The following is a 21,326-nucleotide window of genomic DNA, read 5'->3' on the forward strand; positions in this document are numbered from 1 at the left end:
CTCAGGTGGGCTTCCTGGCTGCAGAGGCTCCTCTCAATCTCCCCACATCTGCAAAACAAAGCTGTCCTCTTACCACTGTACCTCCGCTAGGCTGTCAGAGACACTCCTGCAGGACTGTCACCATCTCTCCAGCAGTACCCCTCTCACCAGCAACACCTTTGAATATGCCCTGGGCTCTGCCACCATCTCTTCCTATAACATGGCTTGGTTGGTTGAGGATTCCCTACCTGGCTTTAGAGCCTCCCTTATCTTTGCCTTGGCTGTATAACATTCCTGACACAGTGTGTTCCCAGAGAACAGCTCACAGGACAGTCACTGGCTGAATTACTCTGAATATAAAGATGTCTCAAACAGTTAATATGAGTAACAGTGTGCACACATACACACGGCTGAGAGCACACAGTAAAGAATAAAGACACTAAGAAATCCCCATAATGTTTTGCTGGAAAATGAAAAAAGCTAAGAAAAACTTTTAAAAACTGTAAGTTGAGTACACATCTTCCCAAGGGAAAAAGTGTGTGCTTTTTCTAAGGAACATAAGACAGGATAAGTCCTGCAGTTAAGTTTTTAGCTGTTGCAAATGTCACATTTTAACATTTTAGTTTCTATAGTTTTATAGTGAAGGACACTGTTCTTGGGTTTCTATTACTGTGAAAGCACTCTGGTCACACTCCATCACTGAGGAAAGTCAGGGCAGGGACTCAAAGCAGGAACCTGGAAGCAGAAGCTGATGCAGAGGCCATGGAAGGGTGCTGCTCACTGGCTTGCTCCTGTGGCTTGCTCAACATGCTTTGTTACAGAACCCAGGATCACCTACCCAGGGATGGCAGGCACCACCCACTTACTGCCCCCCCATGTCAATCACTAATTAAAACAACACCCTATAGGCTTGCCCGTGAACGATCTGGTAGTGGTATTTTCTCAAGAGGTTCCCTCTTCCCAAATAATTTCAGCGTATGTCAAGTTGACATAAAACGAGCCAGTACAGACATCGCTGTTCACGGGCTTTTAAATCATGAAAGGAGATGGAAATTAGTACTGTAAGTAAAGTAAGAATCAAATGCAGTACTACTTTATATTTAAGGATGATGGCCATCTTTTTGTTCAAGAGGTTTAAAAGGCATGACTCCTGACTTTAAATTCAATTCTATTAAAAACCTAATCAGTCCTGAATCTTGCTGTCTTGGTTCTAAAACCAAATCCATTACGCATAATCTTGTATCAGAAAAGAAGTTAAAGGAAACATTATCAATTTTAGCTGCCCTTCTTTCAGCTGCATATAATACAGGAGAAAATGGAATTATTTCGGTCTTAAAGCAGACATTCTTAAGTTATTAGTGACACAGCGATCCAAGTTAAAAATTCTCTGGAAAAAAAAAAAAATCCTACAACACGTAAATGTGAAACACAGGGGTTAGCCCCACCCTGGGAGGTTCTGTCTTCCTGACAGCTCCCAAGCTTGCTGACAACCATTCTACACTGCTTCTTCTGTGGCTTACAGGACTCACCTTTGCCCACCTTCTCCTTCCTATGTGTCCCCATCAGAGCTGACATGGACATTTAGCGCCCTCTCAGTTGTGCTGGCCAACCCCTCCCCCTCCCAGTCCTGAGCACTTACATGTATCACAGCACATGACAAGTAGTTGAGGTCGTTTGGAGAGGGCTTCTTTACCACGTCTACTTATTTGGGGGAAGAAAGAGGCTGCATGGCCCAGTGGACATGTAGAGGTTACAGGACAACCTGCGGGAATTAGCCCTCCTCCCCGGAGCAGGTCTCACGAAGGGAACCTGGGTCAAAGGCTTACCTAATGTAAGTCTCCTCCTCCCTCGAGAAGCTGCTTGATGTTTAGTTATCATAAGACTTTATTTTGCTTTCCGTATAAATCATTAAAGTCCTATTCCAGAACAAGTGTGGGTAATTAGACCCCATGTGCCTAACACTGCAACAGGCCTACTTCCTGTATCGAGAAACGCCAGACTCTCCCTTAGAGTTGAGGCACAGAGACTGGCCAGCCTCCACACAGGACAACCTTACTCCAACCATGAAAATGGAAACCCAATCACAGCACAGAAATCTTGAAATGATATTTAGATAGTATGTAACTATGCCACTTAAAACAGAAAGGGTTTCAATTCCATAAAAACACATTAAAGAAAACACAGCATCTACTACATTTAGAAAACCAGAAGTCAACTGAGAATTTGACCGTCATTCTGCAAGCCTTCTACAGAGCATCAGCTCCTTGGTAGCAATCCCCTCAGCCAAGGCGACCTCATGTTTGATAAAGGACTAATTAGAGATAAGGTAGTATCATTTTATAATCCTGCCTGTGTCTCATTTATAAAGGTCATACACAAAGCCCTGAGCTAAACACGCATGCCCAAAATAGAGAATTGGAACACCAAACTTCTTCCTCTGAGGACAGGCTCTGTCCCAGGAGTTAATTGAATTCTTATCTGTCTTCCTATTTTTATCTCCATGTTCTCTATTAACTGGCCTCTTTCCTCTTTCTTCCTGCTTCCTGACTTGCCCCTCTTTTCTTGGACTGGACTGCTTTTACAAGTAGAAGGGAAAGCCACCTGCATACAGTTCTGTCACAAGATCCTACGGTGTGCCACCTCAGTACCCATTACCACTGTCCAGCTGTCAGTCCCTCTCTACAACTAGCTGAGATGCTTAGACTCTTAGTAGCCATGACATTGTTTAGGCCAAAAGAGATTCTAAGGGATGGCCTTGGTACTGGCCATGGCACATATGTCTATGATCACAGGATAAGGCTTCTGGGCCACAGAGTGAGGTAGAATTTAGACTAAAGTACATAAAAATGGTCTTAAAAAAATAGAAGACTATGAATCTCAACAACACACAGTGATATATTCTGTAATTCAAGCAACCAGGAGGCTGAAGGAGGAAGAACTCAAGTAGGGACTATCCTGGGCTAACAGCAAGCTCCAGTACAGCATGAGCTAAAAGACAAGCTCTGTCTCAAATAAACAGCAGACAAAAAGATAGTCCACTTTGTTTAAATAATATATATGAAGAATGCTTTTGTCTCTTTACTGTTCCTATAAGTACCTCTTTAAAAACTCCAAAGAATTAAAAGTCTCGGAAAATTAATATAGGATTCCATCATTTTGAGTTGCCTAAAGACATTACAAACTGTTAGAAACTGACAGGCGACCTGATGGAGTTTAGAGTCACTATGGAAGCTCGTATGTCTCTGGGCATGTGTTATATACTCCTAGTAAGGAAGTACTAGATCAGGCTGAATGGAGGGGATACTCCGTCCTCCAGCAGACAGTGCCATCCCCTGGGCCCTGGCCTGTATGCCAAGGGCAAGTGACCGGCAAAGCAGCACTCCACTCGGCTTCCTGCCAGAGAGCAGCCCGGCCCGGCTGTCCTAACCGCTGAGACCTGGAGCTGTAAACCAAAACTACAATCCCTCTCTCCACGCTTGTGACAGCGCTTTCATCAAATTAATATCGATCTCTATGTTCATAAACTATTGTTCTCTCTTTGCAAAATAAATACTGTTTCATGCAATGCTTCCTACGACAGGGTTAAGTCAGCCATCTGCAGGATGAGGCAGGATGAGTGTCCTGGTTTCTTTCCTGTTTCTGTAATAAAAACACTCTTACTGAAGCAACGTCACAGTTTTTTTAGCTCACAGTTCAAGGTATGACAGCATGACAGAGAAGTCAAGGGGCAAGATCTGGCAGCAGCTGGTCACACTGGTTCTCAACTACAAACAGCTGGGCCAGGCACATGGGGCCACACACAGGGACAGTGCTTCCCTCTCAATTTATGTAATCAGGACAATCAATCCCTTGTGCACCTGCTCAGAAGCCTGTCTCCCAGGTAACTCTAGATTTTATCAAGTTGACAATACTAACCATTACAACTCACAACAGAATTTCCAAAACTGTTAGGGCAAAAACTTTAAAAGACAAAATTTAAGGCTGTAGATGGATGCATTCCAGGACAGCAATTTTGGGAAGCAGAACCCATAGGCGTTCACTTCAGCCAGACTCCACCTTAAGAGTTCCTTAGACAGTAGGTAACAACTGTCAAAGCCAAGGACCCCTTTACATCAACTGAACTGGAATCTGGGGACTTGGGCCAGGGCACAGGAACTAATCCAAGGCTTCAGAGCTAGCCACAATGTGTTCAAAATTATTGTCAAAAAACCAATTGATACATTAAACTATTAAGGTATTAACTGGAACTAGTATTTATTAGTTTTATCATTCCTCATCCTAGGTACAGCTGAAAGCACAGACATTTACCTAACACAAGCATAGGCATTGTGGGAAGAGATGGACGCCAGCCTGGTGGGGACCAGGAAGCAGCCTAACCTGAGGTCTGTGGACTTCCTGTGCATCACTGCATCTGGGCTCAGCAGTGAAAGGCTCGCCACCTAAAACACCAACAGTGTGGCTAACCAGCACAACCAAAGCCTTTGGGCACATACAAGGAACGGCTTCAGAGAGCCAAGAGTTCCATTTCCCCACATCCCCGCCCCCACACAGAGGTGAGCTCACATGAAGACCACAGCAGAATTCAGTCAAAGTCTGTAACACAGCCTTGGTGCTGGGTATGGTGGTACATGCTGTGTTATCAGAAATTACAAGTCTGAGGAAAGACAGCGCCTGAATCCAGGAATTAAATGACCAGCCTGGCACACGATGAGAACTGGTCTCAAACCAAGAAATGAACAGACAGACAAACCACCTCCAACAATCGATTTTGAGCATGGCTAAAACAAAACAACAAAGTTTCACCAGAACAAAAGCTACAAGAAACTGAAAGGGAAGCTAGACACCGTGCCTATAGTGCCTATAATCCAAGAATCCAGAAGGCTGAGGCAGGAGGATGAGAAGCTTCAGGCCAAACAGAATACACAGCAAGTTAAATAGACTAAATAGTAATGTTTCACAGAACAGAGTGAAACAATCATGAAAACAAGAGATGCCAATAAAATAACAACAATGATAGCACTGGAAAGTAACAGCTGAAAATCAGGCGAGCTGTCTCCATGAGGTACTCTACACAGCACTATTGGAGGAAATCAGCCTGCTCTCAGAGGTGCGGGAAAGGGGAGGAGGGGAAAAGTGTACTAGGAGTAATCAAGATGCTTGATCTGGCAAGAGATACACACGCTCAGGTTCAAGAAGTTAAGGGAAACCTACTGAGGACAGAACCCAAGACATCTGCCCCAAGCCACAGAGTAATTCATCTTCTGAAAACCCAGGACAAAGAACACATTCAAAGGAAAGAACGGGATCTTACCCGGTGTTCTGGAAAACAATTCAAATGACAGCGAGCCTCTCAGACTCCACCGTAGGCAAGAAGAGGCAGCACAGTATTTCTCAAATGCTGGAGGGGGGAGGGAGGCTGTCAACCCAAAAACCTACAGTCAACAAAAGTAGGTTGAGCTCAAGGAAAAACTTAAGCGACTGGAAGATGAAGGGAAGCTGAGAAATACATCAGCAATGGACAGGTCTTAAAGAATAGGTCAAAGAGATTGCTGTTAGCTAAAAAGGGAGCCACACCTCAGGAGGAAACAACAAGAGACACAAATGCACCGATGAATACGCTTCTCTTGTCCCTGTGTTTGACAGTTAAAGCAAAATGATTTTATGTGTAGAAAATACTTTAAAGCGTGGAGGGGCAGGGTTCAGTACAATCTTTAGGAGGTGGGGCTTATCTGGAAGTAGGTCACTAGGGGTTCGAACATCACAGCCCAGCCTTCAGTTGCTGACACTGGTCCCCGGGACGTGAAGAGCTGGTGGGTGGTGTGGGATGCCCTGCTGCCTGGAGCTCCTCCAGGACCTGCCTGCCATGGCAGACTAGAAATATAAAACCAGGAGCACCCATGAATCTTTCCTCTTCTAAGTGATTCTGTCAGAACAGCAAAGGCTAAGAGAGACCAAGGCCTCTCATCTCACTGCACTGGTAAAACGGTAACACTACCACAAGAAGTTACATGCTCTGTGTTCAACACCCACACTGACCGGATAAAACCAGCTAAGAGACAAGTGTCTGGGAGTGCCTATTGGGAGTTTTCTAGATTGGTTTAACTGGAGTGGAAAACACCACAGGGCCTGAAGCACACTAGGCAATCAATCAATCACCTACCACTGACCAACACAGGCCAGCCTCGGTTCTTTCTTTTTACTTTTAGGACAAGATCTAAGCTGGCCCTGAACTTACTCTGTCTCTCAAGCACAACTTGAAGTTAGATTCTTCCTCAGCCTCCTGAATAAGTGGCATTACTTGTTAGGAGGATTCTGTAACTATAGCTTATTCCTACCCAGATTTCTGACTATGCTGACAACTAAGGTTTCTGCAGCCTGACAACTAAGGAAACAGACCTCTAGTTTCTAGCAACAAGTTCAGATGTAAGCTCTCACAGATGTAACTGTTTACTCCCTCACCGAAACTCGGCTTCCATTAATGCTTCCTGTTTCCTCTTCTTGCTAAACTTTCCTTTCCACTATACGATCCAAATATATATAATCACAAATTCTTGTTCCTTATGCTCCACAAAACACTCATCTTAAAGACTGTTCATGTTGTTAACTCATGTTGTTATCTCTTTTGTAAATGTATAAGCTACAGGAAACCCACTCAGACCTACCTCTCACAGACCAAATAAGACTCACCCAGACAAGTACATCTGCCTAAAGTTCACTACCTATTCCAAAGGGTGGAATTCCTCTGGGTTTCAAATGTACATCTAAGAAATGCTCCTGCAAAATTTTTCTTTCTTCCAAACATACTTAATCTCTACCTACTATTTGTGTGTGTGTGTGTGTGTGTGTGTGTGTGTGCATGCATTCCAGCATCTTATTAAATCCAGGTACTCATTACATCTAGAACAGCTCCAGAGAAGAAACCTACAGATGCTTCAGCCTTCTCTCGCAGACACAGAGGCTTCTATTGGACCTATTCCTTCTGACCTGTCCTCAGATGATTCCACAGACCCTGGACAACAAGGAAACAGCCAACTCTAAGACTGTACAAACACCCCATTCCCACTTTTCTAAGTTCACTGAAGAAACATCTCTCCAAAGCAAGCATGAAGCAGTCAGAGATTATAGCGACCCTATTCCTGCTCCACCACCACCTTCCATTTTTCTTTTTAATTAAACCAAAACGGGGGAATGTTAGGATTCTGTAAACTCTACCCCACAGCTACCTGTCACTATAAAAGAGGCTGCTTGCCCCCTCTCACTCTCTTGCCACTTTGTCCCTCTTCTCCCTGCCCCCCCAAGTGCTCATGGCTGGCCTCTACTCCTTTTCTCTTCTCCTGTTTCGCTCTCTCCCTTTCTCCCTCTCCCTCCCCCCCCAATCTCTCTCTCTTTCTCTGCCCCTACTACCCTCTTAACTCCCCTCCCCATATCCTGAATAAGCTCTATTCTATACTATACCTGCATATGGCTGGTCCCTCGGGGAAAAGATGCCCAACATGGCTCCAACAGAGGCATCCCCCTCCCCCCATCCTCACCACACCTCCATGAACATCTCCCCCACTCTCTTTATCTTTTTCCTAACGTTACTCACCATACACCTGTATTCTCACTACAAAGTAACTACAGAGCAAGGCTGAAAATAAAAGAATAAAATAAATATAAACTAAAAAAAAAAAAAAGTAACCAAAGTAATACAGAATGATGACCCTTAATAATACATAAAGCTGACTTCAGAGCAAAGAAAATGTCAGACAGAGAAGCACATTTCTTAAGTAGTGCTAATCCATGAAGATCCACACATCTACATGTATGTCCACCAAACAGCAAAACTGGAAAACATGGGCAGAAACAGAATTGGAGAGGTAACCCACAGATACCTGGGGACTCAGCAGGCAGCCCCCCTCCTTTCCTTCCTCTCTTCTTCCCCCACCCCACCTCGACCACCTCTCTCCTCATCTACCTCTCCCCTTCCACCTCCCCCACCTCTGTCACCCTGCCCCAGCAGCTTAAAAGTTCATAAAACGGAAAATCAACCACAAAGAACCCAACAGCTCCAATCAAGCCACAATCCTAATCAACATTTACAGAAAGATGTATCAAACAGTAGAATGTATCTATCTTTCAAAATAGCATGAAGGACCACATCCCAAGACAACCCCAGGCGAACCCCAGTAAACTTGAAACAACTAAGAGCAGACTGAATGTCTTCCCTAGTTACAATGAAACCCAGCTAGAAATCAGAAACAAGGAGAACCACCATGAAAGGGAAATACATTTTCAACAATTTCAAAACTAGGGAGCAGTTTTTAAATAACCCCCAGGAAGACTGTGACCAAAGGAAAGGGGCAAATTTGAAATTCATGGGATAACCTCAATGATGGAAGTTGCCTCCATCCAACCCTGAATAGGATATAAGAATTGGGTTCCCATTAACAAATTCTACTGAGCACATATCTTACTGGTTAAGTAGGGATTGTTTACAACTGAAAGGGATAAAGCACATTTTGTTCATTGTTTGTTCGTGTGAAGTTTACTTCTGGCGTTGGGGTGCAGTGAGGTGGCAGAACATACATTTGCATTCACAAGGCCCCGAGGTCCATCCTCAGCACTGCCTTCTCAGTTCCTCTATTACCCGCATCACTGAATCACGGGACAGTGATGCCCACATATGTGCTGGTGTATCTCCAATGCTTCCCTCCAGCAGACTGTGCTCCATGCCACGCATGAGTCTGCACAACAGATATGCTATGTCCCCTCAAACGTCCTAACCCTCAACGTGCCCTCTGAGGCAATGGGCCTCTTGTAATGACTAGGTCATGAGGACAGGGCCAGCACCCTCTGGAGAAAGATGTTCATAACCTAGGATGGTGCTGACCTGTACTCCAGCCACCGCCAGGCAGAAAACAAGACCGAGACCTACTTGGGCAACTTACTGAGTCTATTTCATGTTTTTAAATGCAAAGAGGGCCAGGGACACAGTTCAGATGGAGGGCACCTGGCCTCGCATGTTTAAGATTAAGGCTGAGTTCAATGCCCAGGGCCACAGAGAGATGCCAAAAAGGACTGTCCTGCCCTCCTCAAGCAAGGCCACAACAAGAAGATGCCGTCATGAATCACACCAGACATGAAACGTGACACTGCTGTATTTCAGATTTCCTGCCTTCAGAAGTTTCAGAGCTACATCAGCATTGCTTACAACACCCCAAGAATACACACTGAACAAACAAACAGGATATAAATAGCAGCCTGAACAAACAAAAACAGATGTAAATCATAAAAGTTTCTCTCCTACCAACATTCTTTTTTCTAAAATATCTGATCTCAAGGAAGTATTAGGGGGGAAAAATATCTGCTTAGATGACTCACACTAAGATATGAGTAACTGCTGGGCTTCAACAGTTCCAAGGTACAAAACAGCCTCAGTCAACAGACACTGTAATAGAAACTGTGTATGCAGAACAGAATCCAAGTTTGCTCATCTGCGTAAGTCAGCTGCCCCAGGGCCTAACACATCCTGCCGCCCAGTTCTCAGTACTTAGGATGTAAGTGGGGTACAAATCCTAAATTACAAAGCACTGTCAGTGCCTTCCTTCTTGCTATAAACCCAGATCCTGACAGGGCTTTGCCACCTTTCCCACAGGGGAGGTATTTAGCACAGGGCTCTTGTCTGGATAAAGACAAGCCCCACCCACATTTGTAAAATCTGCACCTGTCTTCTCAGCCACAAAAAATGCTGCTGTGGTCTAAGTGCTCCAGGGCATCTGTGTAGATGTTATCTCCAGCCCCCAGGAGTCTGTCCTCTCTGATTAAGTAGGGCTGACTGAACTGTGTTTTAAGGCAACTAAGAGATATCCTGGCTTTTGGGTTTAGCTGGGTCTGGTGAAGAAAACAGAGGTCTGCTTCCATCTGGCTGAGCCCCTGAGGCTTTTAACACAGACTCAGATTCTGCTCAAGTGTTTACTTCCTGTCCTGGTTTAACATCCCTTTCCTTTCCTCAGTAGAGTGGCCACATTTGTATCGACCTTCTACAAGCTGTAAGTGCCAATAATGTGCTCCTTGGTGCTGGAGTGTCCGTCTTCTGAGGGCTAAGTAGGAGGCAAACATACTGTACTAGGTTTACCTCACAGTCTCCAACACAGGGACAAATTTCAGAAACAGCAAAGGACTTCTGTTAACCCCAGACGGCTGAGACCTAAGCACCTTCCACCACTCTAACAGGCAGCACAAACGCCTATTTGTGAGGAGAAAAGGGTACTCTGGCTGGTGCTGGGGGTGAGGTAGCACATGAAGGCAGAGTAGAGCTGTGCCCTCAGCACCAGGCAGACCAAGAGTTTCTCCCAGGCTCCTCTGGGACTTGCCTTCAAGGACCCAAAGGACCCACCACCAGACCACACCATGCGTAAGGTTCCCACCCCTTCCCTATACCACCATGCTGGGGCTCAGCTTCTGACACGGGGGCCTTTGATGGACATGTTACAACCAAACTTTTGCCCAGCATGCCCAGGGCTGAAGAAGACAAAAGCAAAGACACCCGAACTGCAACGAGCTGGGGAAACAGACTCGCCCTTGTCTTAAGCATTGAGAAGAAGGGGAGGAATGGACATGGCTGGCGGAAGGCAGTTACCAACGATGCTACTGCACAGTAAGGCACCAGACACACGCTGACAGCAAGGGTCGGACCAGCTGGAGAACACTGGGGAAGGAGAACAGCTACAAGTCGCCAAGTCCCCGTGATTGCCAGTCAGGGTTATATGTTCCAAGAGCTTTCATTTCATGCCTAATTATTATGTAAAATAATATATTTACATGTTATAGACTAAGTCAGACCGATGTGTTCTAAGCTTTCAGCCTTCTCCTGGCAGCTTCCTTCTTGTTCAGGCATAAAGCTGCAGAGAGGCAGGGCCCCTCCCTTAACCCCTAAGCATCCAGTCACGGTGCTTACAAGTTCAGGAGTCAGCAACCAAATGCCCAGCTGGTATGCCCCACAGCTACAGTATTTTACTCTTCCCAAGTTACTCCTCATCCCAAGAGTTCCTGTCACCTAATTAATGAAGAACAAGTGAGTTCTGAACAGGCAACATCCAAACCGAAGCTCTGCCTGTTTGTCTGAGATAGGATAGACTCACATAGCCATAACTCACAATGCCTCACCAGCACCCCTTGAACTCAGTGGCAATTCCCCTGTTTCAGTCTCTCAAGTGCTAGGATTATAGGTATCACCAAATCCTAAACTCTCAATACCGCAGTTCCAAAAGATGCAAAAAATTAATTCATAACAAAAGAAATTGCCAAAGGAGAGGCAAAGATCAAACCACTTGGTTACAGAAGACTGTAACACCAGGCTTCTCAGACAACCCCCTTCAATACGCAAGCCAGTACCTCCATGGAGGGAAATTCAGCAGCATTTCCAAAGAGAAGATCTGCAAGTACCAAGAATCTCATGACAGCTAATCTTGGTTGTCTACTTGACCATATCTAAAATAAACTAAAACTTAAGCCATCTGCAACTAATTCCTTCCTAACCAGGTTATGAGAGGCAAGAAGACCCAACCTCACTCGATGCAGCACATTCTGGTGGCAGCCCACGTAAAAGGACAGTAAGAAGGAAACTGTTTGCTCTCCAGGAATCCTTCCAGCTTTTGGGTATCTGAGTGTTAGAAGGCTCGGACACCCAGTGCCATATACGGAGTAACTATGGGACAGCCATTGTTGGGCTGCCCTGACTGTAGGCTGAAAACAACACTGTATTCCTTCTGCCCTTTAAAGAACCAACAGAGGCCTAAAATCCAGTTTCTGGACCGTTATCTGTTAAATAACAAAACCAAGCAAGCAAGCAAACAAAAGGAACTGATTACGGTATTATTCTGACATCCAAAAACAGTACAAATTTTAATGACAGTAAACACATATCCAGCATGAGAATTAGGGCGGATTCCCTGAGCTTCTCACACATTGTCTCATTTCATCCTACCACAGCTCCTGGGAGGTGGGGAGCAGAGGAAAAGGCCAGGAAAGGGCAATCCAAGATCCCACTGCTCAGCAGAGCTAGGGCGCAGACCTAGTCCTCTTAACCGTTACAGCTTACCAAGTCACCCAAGTGTCCATTACACGGCAAGGCTTACATAAAGTGAGTGGAATGTTCACAGAGATATCAAGATTTGTCAGAGACACCCGCAGCACAGCTGTGATGAGGAAAGTGTCAGAAACACACATTCAGTGGTGTTCTCACCTCGAATCTATTAGGGTCGTCCAAAACTACAAGGCCAAGCCAAAAGAAAAGTATTAATGCAATGTAGTATTCTGAAAGAAACCATGGGCCAGAAAAGGGGCAGTAAGTGGAAACACAGATGATGCCTAAATAAAGTCTGGAGTTTAGTCACCAGTAATGCGCCAAAGTTGGTTTGATTTTGACTAATCTACCATAGTAAGATAAGGTCAGGGGAAACTCACACTTGGTGAGGTGCATGAGAGGGACGCCCTGTACAATACAGAAGCTGTGGATACAGCCCAGTGTCAAAGCACTTAACCACACGAGGCAAGGCAAACACTTGTCTTGCATGAGGTGCTATGTTTGATCCTAGCAGCAAGCAAGCAAGCATGCATACACACACACACACACACACACACACACACACACACACACACATATTTCTCTCACACTCACACCTTCTCACACACATAAACACACACACACACATTTTTTAGAAGACAGTTATAAAGGGGTGGCACACTCTCAGCTACGTGGTAGTCTAAGGCAGGAAAGTCATGTGAAGCCAGTGTAGCTCACAGGCAGCATGGTAACATGCCAAGGTGTATCTCAAGAACTATATGAATAATCCATGTGCAGTAGCTCATACCAGTAATCTTAGTCCTTAGGAAGTGGAGGCAGGGGGTTCAGGAGTTTCCAGACAAGCCTGGCTACAGAAGACCTTGTCTCCAAAGACCATAGCAAAAGAGACAGGACAGGAGGAGAGGAAGAGAAAACTGAGGGGGTGAGGGGAGAGGAGAGGAAAAAAGAAAGAATGGGCGGAGGAGGAGAACAAAGTTCTTCATGCACTGGCATGAGGAAAAACTAAGGCAAGGTTCACAGCCAGCGTGCCCACTGTCCTGAAGACAGTGTGGGAGCAGGGTCTGAGGTGTGGGAATGTAAAAAGGATGAGAAAGCACACATGCATTAAACAAATACTTCTGGAAGGGTGCGTGATCCTGCTAAGACTGGCAGCTTCACACAGGACAGTGTTCAAGGAAAAAGAATAAAAGTCTGTCTTTAGGTGTCTTCTTGCCTTTTATAAACTGAAGTCTATGCACACATCTCCTATTCAAAGCACAATTAACTTTTGTTACGAAAAGGACTTGGACCAAGATAAACTGTGAAAGTCATGTAGGGAGTGGGAAAGACAAGAAATCAAAATTCAGAGATTAAAGGAAGTATCTCCTCTACTATCTGCTGAGGCTCTTCCCACCAACACTTCTCCTTAAATGGCCTTGGAGCCTAACTGCTTGCCAATCCAGCACACTGTCAGCTTCTTCAAACTGGCCTCTCTCCCTGAAAAATCTAAACTTAAAAGCCACCCACCTACTGTGGTTTTTAGCATGTCAAGTATCTTATCTAGTCCAGAGACACCAAGCACCAGCGCACGTGCTGTCTGGACCCCCACCGGTGACAAGCCCTGCTCAGAGTTCCTAGAGCATGCTGACCCGGGAAGTAAGGCCTGTTCACCATCCCTGGCCCCTGAAATCCAAGTCTGTCTGCCCTAAGTCCTCATGCCTTCATGTCAAATGAATTTCATCTGTATGCATCGACTGGTACCACAGGCCGTTCTGAAATGGATTAAGAACATAAAATGTATAAACTATTAAAAATGTCGAGCAGGGAAGCAAGGATGGGGCTGAGACAAAGGTTAGAGTTGTTCCGCGGGAGGCCTGAGTCACCCTGGGGTGAGTTTTAAATCTGGCTTTGGCTTCTGGAGCCAGCATAAGAGTTTGGAAACCCAGTCCACAGGGAAGACTTTGTAAAGGAAACTGCTTATATGAGGCGAAGCGACCCCTACAGAATCACACGCCTTCAAAGGGTGTCACTGTTCCTGTTCCTCAGGAGACCGGTGACACCTTACCAAAGCCCAGTTCAGCACCCTGATCTTAAGAAGGACATACAGAAACTGGCAGTTCTCACCTGGGGCTCCCATCCTGGCCTACCATCCTGGCCTCCCATCCTGGCCTCCCACTTGAAGGCTAAGCTCTATGAAGACAAGCTCTACCTCTTCTACCCAGACTCCAAATGTGTTTGTCATTCGCCAAAAAGAAAAGAGAAAGAAAGAAAAAAGACGTATTCGATGTCTGAAAATCTACATGGTGCAACTGAGTTCACCCTGGCAAAAGTGCCTCTCACCTAAGCATGGCAACTTCCACCCTCTTAAAATATTAGAGGAAGCCTCTGGAGTCTCCCAGTCCTTTTGTGGGATTTTTAGGCATCAATTTCATGTGTGATCTTCCAGTACCATTTTCACTTTTGCATATCCCTCACTCAAAGCATGCCAAGATAGCCAATCAATGAAGCTAAAAGAGAAGCAAACACTCCAGCAATCCCTATTAAAGGAAAAACAGCATTACCATCCTTTGAGAAATATGATCAATAGCTCTTTACAAACCAGAAGACAGGGCCAGGCCCCTTTCTAAATGACTCTGCAAGTCCGGAGAAGACAGGGAATTCTAGTGCACTCTCTCAACTTCTCTCCAAGAATCTGCAGTTTCTGCAAATCCTGAACTTAAAGAGGCTTGTCCTGCCTGGGTCTTAAGATGCCTACGCACCCCCACTGTCAACCAACACTGGCCTTCCTTTTAGGGCCTCTACCCCATGCTCTCTACCTGAGCAAACTGGAAATGGAGTGAATACTAAGTAATAAATTATGTAGGTAAAACAATCATGGGCCAAACAAAGTATTGAGAAAAAAAAAAAAAAAAAAAAAAAGGCTGATCTTAAGCACAGACATTAGGACACATTAACAGTTCTCTAACTGTATTTTATTCATGGACCTCATTAATAAATAAGAAGCCTCCTTCGACCCCGGCTGAGCTGTGTGTCCATCAGCACTTCAGTTCGAAGGACGCTACACTAAACTCCATGCACTGAGGGCCAGCTGTCCCCCCACCACAAGAAGGGGAAGGTGCAATGAACGAAGACCTGGCCAGGGGCTGTCAGGTGGGAAAGAGATTGGCTCTTTTGCTAAGGATCTGGGCAGGTATGTCAACGGTTAGCAAGTGTGACACAGTCTACATCTCTGACTTAGGCCTACAGTTCATTTTATTGATCCAAGTAACCTAGTTGGTCACTAATTATTTGCAAAGAGAGAAAAAAAGAAGCAAGATAGAGAAGAGAACGTATTCAAATACCAAGCAGAGGCCAGTCACTATAATGACTGCTTTCCTCACCACCTACCTACAAAACAGGTGTTGTCATCTCTTTTCACTGAGAGAAGCTCACTTGTCTGAATTCAAGTAGATAACAGGAAACAGCTGATAGCTAACATAAGGCTAACTAACCCAGGTCTCTACGACTTTCCTCTGCTTTCCTGCCCCCAAAGACTCAAGTGTTTGGAAAGTTAAATAGATGGGTCTTGGAGTTTTTACAAATCCTTCCAGCTCAGTGGAAGCCAGCCCAGTGCCATCACTCTCTCCCCTCAAGTTTGTTCTTCCTACGCTAAAGTATAACACAACAGCCACAGTAACACAACAGCCACAGTAACACAAAATTATATCTGAAAAGCATGTGACAGTTTATTACTAGGAAACTTTTTTTTTTAACTTCCTATTTTTTTTTTCAGAGGGGAGCACCTGCCCAGGAGTATTTGTGGAGGTCATAGACTACATGTAGGATGTGGTTCTCGCTCCACACCACGGGGGTCTCTGGGATTGAACTCAGGATATCAGGCTTGTCAGCAAGCACCTTCTCCCACTGAAGACTCTTACCAGGCCCAATTATTTTTCTCGTGAGACAGGGACTCACAGATGCCAAACTGGCTTCAAACTCCCTCTGCAGTCAAGGACAGGACTTCTGATCTTTAACCCTTCCCAAGTGCTGGTATTACTGGCATGGGCTCCCATTCCTGGTTTACAAAGTGCAGAGGCTTGACAAGGAGTGTCCCATATGTGAGGCAAGCATTCTACCAACTCCACTGTACCTCCAGTCTTTTTTCGTTTTTATTAGATGCAACTACTTGGTTTTCTCATATTATGACCCCATATTTCATTTAACACTTCCAGACGTGAGTAGAAATTATCAAACTGTCGGATCAGAGAGAGGAATCAGAATAAGAAGAGTAAGAAGCCCACCTATGTTCACAGCCAGTAAACAGACATGTAGGGCTTACACTATCCTTCTCTATGAGAAAAGCCCCTATGACCCTACATATCCTGACTTAGTTAATCATCTACCTTTGTCAACTCATAAAGTGTAACAAAAAAAAAAAAAAGTGCAGGAACCTGATAGTTCAGGAAGAATGGGGAAATCAGAAAGGTCATCTCAGGGTGCTCCATTCCCCACAGGTGTCAGGTGATAGCTAATGCATACCGACAAGACAGGCATCTCTATCTGCCCCAGAGCTCAGAGACAGGGAAAGTGTCCCACTAATCTCTGATGGCTCTGTTTAATCTGGACGCCAAAATCAGGCAAGGACAAGTAGAAACGGGAACATAAACGCTGCATTTATCATATGTGACTAAGATGCGGTCTTACTATGTTCAAGTGAAAAGCAGAGGATCCATGCACTGTGATCCCATCGAGAAGAAAGCCTCCAGTGAACACGCCGTTTGTTTGTGTGTGGCGGTCATGGGGATGTTTGTACACACAAGTGCAAAGACACAGGTACAGACATGGGGACCACACTGTTGACAGGGGTGACTGCAGGACCAGGGAAGAGACAAGAAGTGAGGGAAGACACTCCCAGGATTCTTTCAGGTTTTATAGCTGGCATGTTCCATGTCTGATAAATAAAAATGCATATTTAAAAGCAGAGTCTAATTATCCATTCCCTGCAGCTGCTCTAGTTAGGACAGCCAACACTAACCCTTTCTACTCACTCCCACACTCATCCACTCAATCCAACAGACACCCAGGGTCCAGCTACTGCAAGTGTCTACCGGATAGCAGTAGAAACTAGCAGTGTGACACTAGGTTCTTAAACAGACCACTTACTTCTGTAAGACACGGATGGTGCTGAGAGAGTTGAGTCAACTTCTAAATTTTATCTCTGCCAGATGTTCTAAATATCATTCTTTAAAATAGATATTTTAAATGAATAAATGTATTTATACTCATTTATCTGACAAATGTCAGCCCTTGCCTTTGTGTGAGGTACACCCTGAGGAATGGATTTGCCATTAAGAATATACTCTATGGGCCCTGCCTAGCTTCTACAGAGTTGGAAATTCTCCACACGTTAGAATTTTAAGGGGTGCACAAAAGCTTCAAAGTGAAACTGCACCCTCCACGCTAAAATTTAATTCCAGCTTAACACAGAGAAATATGATTATTTTTGTGCAAGTCATCCAATTATTTTCACCCTGGAGGGAACAAATTCATGGGGAAATAGAAGCCACAGAATTCACAGGCTAACTGAAAGAATGAACAGGGGAGGTAGGATGGAGTAAGCATGAAGAACTAGATATTCTGTTTCCTCATGACTTCCCTTCATTAGGATGGGAGAAAATAATCTTTAAAAGCATAACCAAATCTGGTAACAAAGCAGTGTGCTCATACACTTGCTTCCTTGTATCTGGTTTAAGTTTTCCCCCCAATTTTGCCATTCATTAACCAAGCAAAATGGAACATCTGCACGCCTCACCGAGCAGAAGAATGCAGGAAGTCAAGTCAAAAGGCAGACCGTCTCCAAGTGTGAAGTTTGAAAACAAGCGAATCACAGAATCCTTGCGCACCTACCAGTAAGCCTCACAGAGTCTACCTTCCAGGGCAATTCAGAACATTCTCCAAAGAAGACGTGCAAATCCTCATAGCAACCCAAGAAGGAGAAATGCAAATGAAAACCACATCACTGGACAGCCATTGGGATTGACAGGGCTCCTCAAATAAAACAAACACCAGCAGCGAAAACATGGGAAAGGGCGACCCTCGGGTCAGGGGTTGGGGGTGTGGCTCAGCTGGTAACATGCCCACCTATGTAGGACTCTGTGCAATGTCACCAAAGCCACATCAAAAGTAGATTAGCTGAAGAAAACAGAACCTTCACACGAGTGGGGAGAATGCCGACATGCAACAGCTACGGGAACACTGTACATGTGACTGGGAATTCCACAGGTGCGGTCCCAAGAGGAATGAAAATATATACATATCTAAAAATGAGTATGCATCACACAAAACAGTCGGGTGTAAAAATGGCCCAAATGCACATCGGCTGAATTAATAGATGTTGGTATACGTACACAACAGAATGCTATTCTGTTATAAAAATGGTACGCTATAATATAGGTAAACCCTGATGACAAGCCAAGGCATCAGAGACCAGAGTGCATGACTCCATCCAGGGCATGCCCAGAGAAGACAAATACATCCAGTTGTGCTTGCCTAGAACGAGCTGTGGTGTTCACACAACCTCATGGATATACAAAGCTACAAAATCGCCCTCTCTAAGAGAGAATTCTGCAACATGAGGGAGATCTTAACCCTACTACAGAATCTAAGTTCCTCCTCCTTTTATTCAAAATGCCCTGCTCTTCTCTTCTACAGCCCTCTGCCTAATCCACCAGCAACTCCCTTCCAGCAGGATAACCAGGGCAGGAACTCAAGGCAGGAACGGAAGAAGAGCTGCTTGCTTCCGTGGCTTCTCCGTTTGCTTTCTCATGTAAGCCAATACCACCAGCCCAGAAACAGTACGAGACCACAGAAGCCTGGGCTCTCTTACAAGAGAATGTCCCCCCAGCCATACTGTAGGGCAATCTGATAGAGGCAATTCCTTAATTGAGTTTCCTTCTTCCAAGGTATGTCCGGCTAACAAAACTAACCAGCACACTAGTACACGATCTACTTTCCCCCAAGAGATTACTGTGTTTGCTTTCAAAAACTTAAAAAAAAAAAAAATTTTTTTGGAACAGATTACCCATGGTAATAAAGGGAACTTATTCCAAAGGAACTGTACAAGTCCGCTATAATCCGGTTCCTTAAAAAAAAAAAAAAAAAAAAAAAAAACAAAACATAATAAACTAAGGGAAATCCTTATATAATACATATGTGTATACATATACATACATCAAAATGGGATTTTTTTTCAGATACATCATTAGTAAGAGCACCTATTTAAAATACCTTTAGGCACCTGCGGATCACAGAAACCAAGGTAGACCCTACTTTCTGTCCTGTGTCTGGGTCTCTGGTTGCATCCCTAATCTCTCCCATGGACTATGGCTTGTTCACCGTAGTTAAAATGCTGGTAAACTTTAAATGCACAGAGTAGGGCCAATTTTTAAGGTAAAATTGATCTGGAACATCTGGATACATATTCAGCAAAATAATTTCCTGGAATTCGGGATATAAACGCAGTCAACAGAGATGTACAAATGCTTAGTAAGTCCTTTGGAGTCCTGTTGTTGTCAATGTTTGTTACAGGGTAAAGGCAGCCACCAAGTTCTGTCCACCAAAAAAAAAAAAAAAAAAAAAAAAAAAAAAAAAAAAAAGATTATGTATAAATGCTTCCTGGTTCTAGAACAAAGAAAGTGTTTTATTGGCCAAAGCAAAGGGAAGATATTTTCCTTCTATTTAGTATTGTTATACTAAAATAGCATACCAATGAAACCAGCTAGGTGACAATTCCCAAGGTCTGTAAACAAAGATAAACTGTTCTTTATATTGTGATTTCTTCCTTGATGGGGGTAAATCCATTCCCCTAAATAAAATAAAATAAAATAGATCCAACTAAAGAAAACCACAGGGATTTTCCAACATGGGGGTACCCTGAATGACAATGGTCAAACTGCTGGCGAGCATGGTGCATTATGCTGCCTACAGACAAAACCTGAAGACAGCTAGGACCTGTCAAACCGCAGCTGTCTAGTTATTCCCGCAGCAGAATCCCCAACTTCTCTGGGTGAGGGCCATGTGTGAGAAGGTGTCAAAGCCTTCTTTGGTGACAGTCATGAGGCTATCAGTGTCTGCACGCCCCAGTCACACACAGGGTGAATCCCACCATCCCTCCAGAGCCGGCAGACTGCCTGTCTTTCCAAGGGACACTGGATAACGCAGGTCCCCTCAGCCTGGCCAAGTATCTCCGGCCTCCCTTTGTGGCCGCCTATGACTGGAGGGCTGTGACCAGCCCGCAGGCCGCCGAGCCCTCCAGGCAACCCCGGAGCTCGGGCCCTGCAGCCCTGCAGCCCGCGTCCCGCACCGGCAGCTACCGGCACACACAAAGGAGCGGGCCGGGATGCGGGGGCGCGGGGGCTTGGCCGGGATGCTCGCACGCGGGGAGGAAGGGGGACCCCATGAATTCAGGCTGACACTCAAACCTGTTGCTGGATTCGGGGGCCCAAGGACCCCCGCCAGGGCGCGGGCGCGACGGGTGCGGGCCGAGGCCGAGGCGGCGGGAGCGGGGAGGGCCCGCGGGGCTCGCACCTCGGGCGCTTTGTCTGCGGCGGGCGCGGAGCAGCCGGCGGCGCAGCGGGGTGGGGAGGGACCGCGGCCGCCCTCCCGCCCGCGCCACGCGCGTCCCTGTCCCGCGCGGCCCGCGCCCCCCCCCCGCCCCGCGCGGCCGCACTCACCTGGCTGGCGCGGGCCGGGCTGGCGGGCGTTGGGGACGACGCGGGGACGCCGGCGCGGCGGGCGGAGAGCTGGGCGAGGCGGGAGGGAGGCGGGCCGGGGGCGGAGCGGCCCGGGCGGCGGGCCCGCGGCAAATCGTTGCCCGGCCCTCCGTGCGTCAGGCTGGGGGGCGGCGGCGCGGGTGGCCCGGCCACCTCCCCGGCACCCGCGGCCCGGCCCGGTCCGCGCGACCTCGCGTGCGCCCGTGGCGGACGCGCGGAGACCCCGCCCGGCGCGGAAGGGGGCGGGGCGCCTGGGATTGACGTCCCGTGGTCCCCACCCGGCAGAGCCGGACCGCGTGGGTGGTGGAAGCTGCTGGGGCCGGGGGTCAGGAAGTGGGGCTGGAGTGGTCCTAACACCTTGTTTGTGCCTCCCACTTCAGAGTCCCCGTTGTCTCCCCTGGTGTGGAGACCCCCGGATGCCTGTGGTCCTATGCACCCAGGGAGGGAAGCTGGAGGGGACTTAAAGGCTGGGTGGGATTCCAGACTTTTGTTTGGCTCTGGGGATCTTTCCGTCGGATGATCAAAAATTCACAAACGGGGCTTTCTGACGA

The 21,326-nt window shown here is 46.1% G+C and overlaps 1 protein-coding gene across 2 annotated transcripts in view; it reads right to left on the reverse strand.

Annotated features, from left to right (window-relative positions):
* Positions 1-20,973, reverse strand: part of SESTD1 (SEC14 and spectrin domain containing 1) — a 95,073-nt gene extending 74,100 nt beyond the window's left edge. The window contains exon 1 of one of the 2 annotated variants that reach the window (XM_080927729.1): positions 20,737-20,973. The gene's annotated coding sequence lies outside the window, so the exon portion shown is untranslated. Of the gene's footprint in view, positions 1-20,484; positions 20,584-20,736 lie in introns of those variants that run through there. The other variant, XM_080927730.1, reaches the window with a different exon arrangement.
* Between the last annotated feature and the right edge of the window lie 353 nt (positions 20,974-21,326).

Source organism: Micromys minutus (genome assembly GCF_963924665.1).
Source record: "Micromys minutus genome assembly, chromosome: 13".
Taxonomy (NCBI): domain Eukaryota; kingdom Metazoa; phylum Chordata; class Mammalia; order Rodentia; family Muridae; genus Micromys; species Micromys minutus.